The sequence below is a fragment of the Leopardus geoffroyi genome, chromosome B1 (genome assembly GCF_018350155.1).
Source record: "Leopardus geoffroyi isolate Oge1 chromosome B1, O.geoffroyi_Oge1_pat1.0, whole genome shotgun sequence".
In the NCBI taxonomy this organism is placed as follows: domain Eukaryota; kingdom Metazoa; phylum Chordata; class Mammalia; order Carnivora; family Felidae; genus Leopardus; species Leopardus geoffroyi.
The window spans coordinates 30,471,055-30,483,291 of record NC_059327.1 but is presented as its reverse complement, the minus strand read 5'-3'; the positions used below and the strand labels follow the sequence as shown (position 1 = coordinate 30,483,291).

Genomic DNA, 12,237 nt, shown 5'->3' with positions numbered 1-12,237 from the left:
ACCTAAAAATTTAAAAAATGCATAATTCTTTGATGCCATATCTAGAGATGCTGATTCCAAGGTCTAGATGGAGGCTCCTGTGTCTTGTCAAGCCCCCAAGATGATAATAATGCTGGTGTTTCACAGATAATACTTTGCAAAATAATGGAAGTAAAAGGCATATAGAACACAATGATGGATTCTCTGGGGACAGAAAAAGGGATATTTAATCCTTTTAAAACAGGACCAGGTGTAGGCATATGTGTTGTTTGGGAATAGAAAGTTTAGTGGTTCTTGTCTGGTGTGTTCTATTTTCTCTATGAAATAGGAGGTGAATAGTCACCCTGAGAGTGAGGGGTCAAGAAGTTTGAAGAGAGTGGCAAAGATGGGAAATAGCTACAGTGCACAATGGGAGAGAGTGTGCACTAAGAAAACAAAGAAGGCTTTTGGAGAAGTATGAGAACCCAGCTGACATTTATAAATCATGAACTTATTGTAGCCACTGTCGGCATTGTTTTTCAAATGTCTCTAACTGAGGCCAATATCCCAGTGTTAGCACTGACAAAATGCTCAGTTGGGTTGGTCGAGGGTCTGTGTTTTTGAAGTATGAAAGCTAGAGAGGTAATAGCTTTGGTGTCAAACAAAGATTTTGAAATGATGAAATCCAAAATGAAAAAGAAAAGAAGTGAAGGCAGGAGGAGTCTAATGAAGGCAGGAGGAGTCTAATGAGGCAAAGAAAAATAAGTCATGGAGCAGAGGTCCCAGCGAAGCCCAGAGTGGAAGGACAGAGCTTTGTGGTCACCGTGGGGATATGTAATTGGAAAGATTTCAGAGTTTCAGCATGCTTGGTGAAGCTAAACTGTGTAGGATGTGGTCATGGGAGTGGAATAATAAAGTGTAGTGGAGGTGAAGGTCACTAGTGATGAAACAGATCAAGAAACGTCGATGCCAAGCCCTTTGGAGGGCTGTGTTCAATAGCTTTACATCTGTCTCTAGCACACGAGAAATAGGAAGTGCCACGTATGCAGGTGTTGGTATTTTTACTCTGAATGTGAATTTAAATCAACACATTACTTTTGTAGAGAAAGAGGCTATTTCATATGACCTCTAATTACAGAATGACTGTGTCACCTCAAGGAACCCAGAAGCCCAGAAATCAGATCACTTAGGTTACCTTACTCTGCTTAGTAGCTTAGATAAAGGTACTCATACAATATCATTCTTTTCCTCATTGTGAGTAACTTGAAAATTGCTCTATAATAGTGTTTTTGTAAGTATGGTCCTCAGACCCCTTGCATAAAAATTACTTGGAGGTGATAGTTAAAAATGTATACTCCTGGTATCACCACTAGACCTTTTTTTTTTTTAATTTTTTTTTTTCAACGTTTATTTATTTTTGGGACAGAGAGAGACAGAGCATGAACGGGGGAGGGGCAGAGAGAGAGGGAGACACAGAATCGGAAACAGGCTCCAGGCTCTGAGCCATCAGCCCAGAGCCTGACGTGGGGCTCGAACTCACAGACCGCGAGATCGTGACCTGGCTGAAGTCGGACGCTTAACCGACTGCGCCACCCAGGCGCCCCAGTAGACCTTTTTTTAAAAAAATTCTTTTAATGTTTATTTATTTTTGAGATAGAGAGAGAGAGAGAGAGAGACAGAGCGTGAGTGGGGGAGGGGCAGAGAGAGAGGGAGACACAGAATCAGAAGCAGGCTCCAGGCTCCGAGCTGTCGGCGCAGAGCCCGACATGAGACTTGGACTCATGGGCTGTGAGATCATGACCTGAGCCGAAGTCAGACACTTAACCAACCCAGCCACCCAGGTGCCCCTTAGTAAAGTTGAACAGAGAGGGGGACTGAGATGGGTGCAGCTAGAATTTGTATTTTCACTAGATCTTCCAAACATGTTTATGCACACACTGCACACAGACATGCACACACCTGTGTATGCATGCTTTCCATGTGCGAGGGGCATGTAAGTCCATGTTGCTTATGCATGGGACCCATGCACAGACCTGCATTCTGTGAAATGTGCCCTCTCTGTGCTTCATGACACACATTCCCATACTAGCAACTCTAGCTCCCTTTCTCACATCAATGCTAATACAGCTAATACAGGGAGCAATAGAGTGACTTCCAGCATATGACTCTGAGGGATATGGAATATTCTCCAGGGGATTTTAAGCAAATATTTTTACAGATTTTACCTTTGGTTGAATTACAGAGCTGGATTCCATGATGCCTACCCCCAGAGAGGACATAATCTTTAAACTCTAAAAAATAAACATTACCTTAACTGATTTTGTTCTTTAAACAAAGGCGTATATTAGTCAAGGGTGAATGGTAGAGAAGAATTTCAGGTTTCCAAATGTCAAGAAAGAGACAGCACTGCAGCCTACTTTAAGAACAAACCACCTGTTCTAATTAACATTTTTATCTTTGACATTTCCTGACTGCTTTTATATGTCCCTGAGGCTATTACTGTAATTTAAATTTAAAAATAAAAATCCAATATTCTCTCTTACCCTCATTTTTATAGTTCAGTTAATCCCACCTAGTTCATCTGCTTTGTTGATTTACATCGCTAATGCCACTTATGGAAGGCAATCAGGGATGCTTAAAACATTTTGCCTGTTTAGTTTAATGTTATAATCATCTGAGATGAAAGTATCGGTTATTCTCTTCCAATAGCAAACTCAATAAATTCTCTTCCTTGGGCTTAATGTGGTGTTCTCTTATTTCAGCTTCTTTTCCTCTCTTTCTCTTTATTCCCAAAAAAGCATTGCATTTGTTCCCATCCTTCATTTCCTATTCAGCATCTGGATGTGGCCATTGACACCTATCCGGTTCTCAAGAACTTACTTGAAAGTTCTCTGGCTCCCCCAGCCCCTACTGTTTTTAAAAGGACTCATAGAAATACTTGAAGAGGCAAAGTTATAGCCAGTTTACATTTTGCAGCTGGTTTGAACTTCAAGGAGCAGGTAGTGGTGTGATATTAAAAGAAAAAAAGGTGGAATAAATAAAATGGTCATTTATTGAACAATGCTTTATGCTGAAATATATGTGAAATGTGCCATAGTTTATTGCATTTAATCTTCAAAATTTTTGCAGTTAGGATTATGCTTACTATTTTTTGCAGATCAAGAAATAGGTTAAGGTATCCTTTTTCATCAAATATCCCCCAAACCACCTATATTTTCAATATCTGTATCTTCCCAGCTTCCTTCTCTTATTGTATAAACATGTTAAAAATCTCAGAACCTAGGGGCACCTGTGTGGCTCTGTTGGTTAAGTGTCTGACTTTGGCTTAGGTCATGATCTCACGATTCGTGGGTTTGAGCCCCATGTCGGGCTCTGTACTGACAACCCAGAGCCTGGAGCCTGCTTCAGATTCTGTGTCTCCCTCTCTCTGTCCCTCCCCTGCTCATGCTCTGTCATTCTCTCTCTCTCTCTCTCTCTCTCTCTCTCTATCAAAAATAAACATTAAAATTTCTTTTTAAAAAGATCTCCGTGGGGCGCCTGGGTGGCGCAGTTGGTTGAGCGTCCGACTTCAGCCAGGTCACGATCTCGCGGTCCGTGAGTTCGAGCCCCGCGTCGGGCTCTGGGCTGACGGCTCGGAGCCTGGAGCCTGTTTCCGATTCTGTGTCTCCCTCTCTCTCTCTGCCCCTCCCCCGTTCATGCTCTGTCTCTCTCTGTCCCAAAGGTAAATAAACGTTAAAAAAAAAAAAAAAAAAAAAAAAAAAAAAAGATCTCCGTACCTTCAGAACCTAAAGAAACAAATCTTCTTTGATTGCAATTCTGTATCACTGGGTTTCTTCATAGCCAACATCTCTGAAGGAGCAGCCTTTGTCTGCTAGAAAGTCTTTGTTTTTGCTTCTTCACTACTCCTCGTTCATTCTTAATGGACAGCAATCTGGCTTCAATTGTACCCTTCCAATAGCTAAACACCTGCATTAGCACAAAACCGTAGGCCACTGTGGTCTTCATCTTGCTGCCCGTGCCTTCATTAAAGAACTTGACTCACTATCATGGTTGTCATCAAGATTAAAAGAGTTAATTCAAGAAGTTGAAGAGTGTTCATGGTATAGAAAATATGTATGTATTTTATTTCTGCATGGTATCCTGTTTTGACATCTTAATAATAACAGCTTCCTGGTTAGGGAGAGACTGCTTCTCCCTGGGCTAACCAATTCTTACAGGTCACCGAGGGCCCAGTAAAGAGCATGGCCTTGATATATAAACCAACCCAGAGCCACACCTCCTGCATCTGATCCCTGCACACAGGAGGCAATATTCCTCTCCCTTAATTATCCCAGAGCCAGGTACTAGATAAGTAGAGACCACCCCTGTTGCCCCAAGCCCATTACAATGATTTAAATTGGCCAGTCCTAAACTATTTACCATTCTTCACCTTTCCTGCAGAAACCCCAATGGAGGCCATGGCCTAAGTGCTCCCCACTTCTTGTCTGCTGCCTCCTGACTACTCTGGAGTTTCTCCATAATGGTGCTGGGTGGTGTGCTCTGTCTCCTGTCTCTAGGACCTGTGAGTATTACAAACTCTGTTTTCCTGAGCCTCTCCTCTGTCTCTTCTTGTGGCTCTGCTTGACTGACCATCTCAAAAACAAATACGAAACAGAAACCCTCATTCAATGTTAGATGTTATTGATATGTAATGGCGGTTGTTATTCCTAGGCTTTTATGAACACAGTGATCAGGGTCTCTAGTCACCTTACAAATTATACATTTTTAGCTTCTTTTACTAGTTTTTATTTTCACTGCTGCCCTTAGACTTGAGGCAATTGCCCTAGACTTGCCCTTAGACTATTTTCATTGCTTGCCCTTAGGCAAGAGGGATCTTTTCCCTGGGCTTCATCTGCATATTTTAAAATATCAGTTATATTAATATATAATATATGTACAATAACATTCATTAATGATCAGAGTACAATTTGATAAGGTTTGATAATATATATAGAGACGTGTGACCACCACCATGATCATGATATAGAACATTTCCATCATGCCCAAAATGTCCTTGTGCCTCTTTGGAATCAATCTTTTCCCCCTTCTCTTGGTCCTTGGCAACAATTAAACTTTCTGGCATAGTTTTATCTTTTTAAATTGTATATAAATGGAAACTATACAGTATTTAGGCAAAAGATTGAATCTGGCTTCTTTCACTTAGCATAGTGGTTTTGAGATTCATCTATATGTTTCCCATCAGTTGTTTGTTATATTCTATAGCTGAGTAGCATAAGGTTATTTTTATTCAAATGCCAGGCAGTGGACATTTATGTTGTTTCCAGTTTTGAGCTATTATGAACAAATGCTGTAAACACTTGTCCTTGTGTGGACATGTTTTTTATTCTTCTGGAGTAAACATCTGAAAGTAGGTAAGTAAATATCTTCAAAAAGATACTTGAATCATATGGTGAGTGGAAGTTTGTAAGAAAATGATACAGTTTCCCAAAGTGGTTGATAATCATCTTGCGTTTGTGAGCAATCTATGAGAGCTCCCATCTCCCCACATTTCTTGCCAGTACTCAGCCTTTTTGATCTAGTGAATGTGTTGTGGCAACTCTTTGTGGTTTTACTTAGCATTTCCCTGATGATTAATGAAGTTGAGCACCCTCTTATGTGCACGTGTCATTCTTCTTTGACAGTGTTTCTGTTCAAATCTTTTGCCCATTTAAAAAAGTGGTTGTTTTCTTTATTTTATTGATTTGTAAGAGTTTGTAAATATTCTAGATATAAGATTTTCTCTTACATTTTCTTCTAGAAGTTTTGTAGTCTTAGATCTAACATTTAGATGTATGGTTTATTTCAATGGGAGTTGAGGATCATGAGATATATAGATATAGATATAGGTATAGGTATAGATATAGATATAGATATAGATGTAGATATAGATATAGTTATAGGTAGATAGAAAGATATAGATAGACATAGATATAGATATAGATATAGATATAGATATAGATATAGAAATATATAGACATAGATACAGATATAGATATAGATATAGATATAGTTATAGGTAGATAGAAAGATATAGATAGACATAGATAGATATAGATATAGATATAGATATAGATATAGATATAGATAGATAGACATAGATAGATCTAGATCTAGATCTAGATCTAGATATAGATGCACATATATCCAATTGTTCTAGCTCCATCTGGTGAAAATTCTGTCCTTTCCAAATTGAACTACCTTGGCCCTTTGTCAAAAATCAATTGACCAAAAATTTGTGGGTTTATTTCTGGCATCTATTCTGTTTCACTGAACTGTCTTTTTCTAGTTTTTAAAAAATGGAATCTTAGATTGTTTGACACACATTCTTTTCTAATATAAACATTTAATGCTAAAATTCTTTCTAAATGCTGTTTTAGCTGTACCTCATACATTTTTGTATATTTGCATTTTTATTCAGTTTAAAATATTTTCTAATTTCTCTCATGATTTTTTTCTTGGCCCGTGTGTTGTTTAGAGATTATTTAATTTATGTTATTTGAGAATTTTTTCCAGATATCTTTTTGCTACTCATTTTTAGTTTAATTCTGTTATAATCAGAGAACATACTTTGTGTAATTTTAGTCCCTTTAAATTTTTCATCTACTTGTTTATCGGTATTGATAGAAGAGCATTGCGAACTGCTACTGTGATACTGATTTTGTTTATTTCCCTTTTCAGTTCTATTATTGTGAATTTGTTTGTTTTTCTTTTTCAGTCCTGCCAACTTTGTTTTATGTATTTTGAAGCTCTGTTAGTATGTGCATTAAGTTTAGGATTATTATGTCCTCTGGGTAAATTAGTGCCTTTAGTATTATGAAATATTTCTCTTTATTCCTGAAAATATTTTTTTGTTTTGAAATCTTTGTCTGATATTAAAATAACCACTCTAGCTTTTTGTAGATTAATGTTTTCATTGTATATCTTTAAATAGTCAATTCTATTTTAAGGAACTAAATATGAGGAAAATATATTTTATATTTTCCCACATATTTATTATTTCTGGTATTATTCATTTCTTTGTGTAGTTCTTTTTTTAATGTTTATTTTATTTATTTTGAGAGAGAGAGAGAGAGAGCGCACAGGCAAGGGAGGGACAGAGAGGGAGAGAGAGAGAATCCCAAGCAGGCTCTGCACCATCAGCATAGAGCCCGATGTGAGGCTTGAACTCACAAACCATCAGATCATGAGCTGAGCCAAAATCAAGAGTTGGATGCTTAACTGATTGAGCCACCCAGGTGCTACACTCCTTAGTGTAGTTCTAAGTTATCATCTGGTATCATTTTCCTATGCCTAAAGAACTTCTTTAACATTATTTGTAATTCAAGCCTCTGCCAGAAGCAGGAAAATAAATCAAATCCCTATTACTTTTTTGTGGTCAGAGGGAAAATCAGGGATTTCAGTCCTACTCTTCAGAGTCTTGCTCTGGCCCTTCTATGGTATACCCTTCGCCATAGTGTGAAGGTTCACTCAGGCCAAGGGGATGTGCTCACTCGGAATCTATGTTCCACGTCTACCACCTCTACCTAGTCTGGATGCTCAGGACCCAGGAGTTTTCTATTTAACTATCACAGGCTGACTTCCCATCCAGACTTCTATTCCTGGATCATCCTTTTGATGGACACAGGGGTGAGTATTTGCTACGGTGATATGGACAAAGCTCAAATGTGCATGCTAGGGGACCCAACTGTGTGCTCAAGCAGTTTCTTGTAGTATAGGATAGATCCAAGGGTGAGAAAAGAAAGAAGGTGGGGCACAGGCTCCAGCTCCTTTCCAAAGCACCATATTCTAGCATGGAATTCTGAGTCCAAAAATTCTAAATTCAATTTAGCATTCCAGAATGTTATGATAATATATTTTTCAAGGTAGAAGGATGAAGTGTGTTTCATTTACCATTGTGTTGGCTTAATTCATAACTTTTAAGTATTAGACGTGGAATGTGGGCCTTTGTTTGTATTCTTGTCCTAGGCCTGACGAATGTTAGGTGTGGGCTGGATTTTTTCTCCTTACTACCCTGTAAATGAACGTGCTGCTTGTATTTTCCCTTTATCCTCTTCCTTTTTCATTCTATAGACTTGATGATAACCTCTATTCCCAAAATTTCCACTAACACAGTTGTAGGACAGTACAGAAATGCATTAAGACTAGGTCCTACAGGCACCTGGGTGGCTCAGTTCGTTAAGCATCCAACTTCAGCTCAGGTCATGATCTCACAGTTCATGAGTTTGAGCCCCACATCAGGCTCTGAGCTGACAGCGCAGAGCCTGCTTCAGATTCTCTATCTCCCTCTCTCTCTGCACCTCTTCCACTCTCTCTCTTCCTCCCCGCCCCCTGCACTTTAAAAAATAAATAAATAGACCTTAAAAAAAAAAGACTAGGTCCTAGAGAATCAGTGCAAACAAATGGACAGACAAGGCTGAAAATGGCTCTCTAGGTCAGAGAGGAGAAGAGACAATATGCCATTAGTCAATAGTGTATTAAACTTACTAACTGAGAAGTTCATGAATAAATCAGAAAGGGCTGAATATTATAATGGATGATTCTGTGCTCTAGAACCAGGCTGCTTGAGTCAAATTCTGCTCCTGCCACTTATTAGCTGTGAGGCCTAATCCATTTGTGCCTCAGTTTCTTCATCTATGCAATGTGTATAATAATCCAACCATCTGACAGGATTATTTTAAGAACCAGTGGTTAAGTATAAAAGAATTGGAAGAATTCCTGGAAAATAGTACATTCTCAATGCATTTTCTTTTCTTTTTCTTTTCTTTTCTTCTCTTTTCTTTTCTTTCCTTTTATTTTCTTTTTCTTTTCTTTTCTTTTCTTTTCTTTTCTTTTCTTTTCTTTTCTTTTATCTTTCTCTCTTCCTTTCTTTCTTTCTTCCTTTCTTTTTTTTGGGAGAGAGAGAGCACATGTGAGCAAGTGGGGAAAGGGCAGAAGGAGAGAGAGAAACAGAATCTTAAGTAGGTTCTGTGCCACGCTCCATCTCACAACCGTAAGATCATGACCTGAGACGAAATCAAGAGTCAGATGCTTACCCTACTGAGCCACCCATGTGCCTCTATTCTCAATGCATTTAGCTAATATATTAATTAAATACATTTTCAGGGTTCGGGCTGAGTTTTCTGTATGTCTCTGCTGTGTATTTTAGAATTGGATAATCCTTGCTTGCCAATATTGGACTAATCTGTGGTTTTAGCTACATATGCTTCAAAGCTGGCTACATGCTCACCAATCCTGTTACCTCTTCCTGGGCACATGGTAAGATGTTATTTTCCAGAATTCTTGGATGCTGTGTTGGGGCTACGTGAGAGAGTTCTGGAAAAATAAATGTGTACAGAATTTATGTATATAATTTTTAGGCATGGTCATAAATCCTCTTTTTACATTACTCTTACCTCCCCAATCTACTGGCCAGATTATTCCAGGATTACCTTGAACTTGTAAAATGGCAAAGCCATGAGATAGAAGCACTTGATTACTAAATCAGTTTGCAGGATAACCACTCAAGAGAACCACCCAACCAAGAGTACTCACAGTGGACTTAAAAATATTTTTATTACATTAAGCCAGTAAGATTTTGGGGCATTTGCTATAGCAGTTAACCTATTCAAATACAAATGTTTATATGTTGAAGTGGTGTTCTTTCATAACAAAAATTTGAAATATATGTTATTGGCTTAACAATTGGCCATGGTCAGTAAGGAAACTGAAATTGGCAGCTGGAAAAATGGTAATCTTATTATGCAGTGGTAAGACAGTTTGTAAAACTTTTCCCTATGAATGCTTGGAAGGTAGAACATGTGCCTATTGGAATTGAACTCCAGGAGAAGGAATGAGAAACATAACTCTAGTGGTGTGGGGTTTTTATTGGCTGTGTTTGGCCAAGAAAAAGCTTGAAAAAGAAATGTCTAAGTTTGTAAGCATAAATGAAAGGGAATAGAGAGAGTCTGGAAATGCAGTTCTGCAAAGTTGAAAAGTCAGCTGTTTGTAGAATCTGAACTGTGGGAAATGGAATTTAAAAGAAAAAAACAAATTTTGAACACTTGCAGCTCAGTAAATATTTTCAGGTGAATCAAGTGATTCACAAAAAAGATCAGTTTAAGGATGGATATTCTCCATTCAAAAGTTACAGTCTCAAGATAGCCTATTATTAAATTGAGAGAGATCAGAATGGTGGCAAAAAGCAGCGAGATAAAACGTATTTGAGAATTATGTCTAGGGGAAATCTTTGAAGGTGGTTTCTGGCACATACAACTGCTGGGAATCAAATTGATCAGAAGACTATTAAGCTTTTGAGAAATTTATATTTCCAAGTAAACCACAAACTAAACAAACAAAAACATCAGTTTTGGCCATTTCAGACTTCAAACAACCATTGGAGCTCCACATTTCCATAAACTTTAGGCTGACTTCCAGTGCTCCCAAATGGCATGCCCCCTCTCTCCCCCTTCACATGTGGCCGAAGAGAATAATGGACAAGGTGAAGCTCACAAAGGATGGGGCCAGAGCCACAGAGGATGGACAGGGAAGGGACATTCCACTTAGAAAACATGAGAAAAACCTTACCAAACATCTTTTCCTACCACCATTTCAGGTCCTTCACATTTTCTACCCAAAGGACTTGACTTCTAGGCTTTTCCATTTGTTCCTTTTGTAAATGGGGGTGTTTATTACTGTTACAGTGCCTCAGTTCCAACATTGCATATTGGCTGTGTGTGTGTGTGTATGTGTGTGTGGTGGTGGTGGACAGAAAGTTTATCTTTTAATTCACAGGTTACCAGAGCATGGGGAGCCATAACTAGTCCTGCTGGAAGGACTGTGCATCGTCTGGAGATCCTGAACTCTAAACTAGACGTAATGATGGAGTGTGACTTTGGGTTGTTCCTATTAGCGAGGGGGTGAGTGTACTTTGCAGATAAAAGGAAGAGTATGATAAGAATTTAATGGCCAGAAGGAAGTCTATAGTAGAAACTGACTAAATGCTCAGCAATCATATTTCCTTTTCTTGAGTACACAAGAAAAAATGTGTTTCTCCATTTCCCTTGAACTTAGTTTAAAATCACGTGACCAGCATTTGGGCAATGGTATGTTGTGGAAGTGATGCATGTTATTTCCAGGACTGGCCACAAAACTCTATGTGCAAACCTTTCTCTTTTCCCTTTATCTGCTGACTAAAGATGTCGAGGGTACCTTAAAGCCACAAGATGGAAGCAGCCTGGGTTTCTGAGATGCTGCTTGGAGAAAAGCTGCCCAGGAGAACCACCTGAGCAGGAATGTCCACCTTGGAATTTATTTAAGCAAGAAAATACTTGATAACATTCAGTGACTTGGGGTATGTTTGTTCCAGTGGTTAGCATATCCTGAGCAATATACCACATCATATATTGTGGAGACAATTAATGGAAAGTATGATAGGGAGTAATCACATAAAATGGCATCTTTGTTGTTAGAGATGGAATGAAGGCAGTTTCTCATTCTGATCTCCAGAATAACCTTGAACCCTGAATGAGTTTAAAATATTGAGTCAGACGTTTAGAAGGAGGACAAATTTTCATGGTCTTCTAGGGGCTTATCTTAGTGGTGGATATTTGAAGGGTGAACGTGAAAAGAAATCAGTGAGTTTACCACTCCTCATTTTTGTTTATTTGAGAAAATAAATATTATCTAGAGGAAGAAGAGAAGAGTATGATGCATGTGTCAGAATTGTTAGGTTCAAGGACATTCCATCTTTTCCCCAAAGTTCAAAAGAGTTATTTGTGTGCGGGCAAGTCTAGAATTGAGAAAGCAGAGGCAACTGTTGAAGAGCCTCATGGGACAAGTATTTGTTGTAGTACATGTTCTAGAAGTAACTTTCTTTTCATTACTGTTCAGTATTGCCCAAGGGCCCAGATAATAGCTTGGGGAATTTGGAAACCATAGAAAATCTTTACATCATACATGTGATTGTTAACTATTTTAGGGCAAAACATGTCTTCGGCCACGAACAGGTATTGAAGATTACATTGAAGGAGGTATGCTTAAAGAATCAGTGCCTTGCGAATACATGAATCATGTAATCTGTTCTAAGAAATAAGATGAATTTTAGATGAGATTATTTTGGAAAGTCCAATAAAATAGAAAGCAAGAATTAATTTCCCGTTGTCACCATTTTCATCTTGATTTTATTGTAATTAGACTTTTACTCCCACCTTTCCAATGACTCCCATAATGTCAGCAATGACTTCATGTTGTTGATCCAAAGGT

At 38.4% G+C, this 12,237-nt stretch overlaps 1 long non-coding RNA gene across 1 annotated transcript in view; it reads left to right on the top strand.

Moving 5' to 3' along the window:
* The window catches only part of LOC123586883, a 236,387-nt gene that overhangs the window by 20,318 nt on the left and 203,832 nt on the right, over positions 1 to 12,237 (top strand). Inside the window, exon 3 of the long non-coding RNA XR_006707004.1 lies at positions 4,399 to 4,519. This is a non-coding gene — a long non-coding RNA (uncharacterized LOC123586883). The remainder of the gene's footprint in view (positions 1 to 4,398; positions 4,520 to 12,237) is intronic.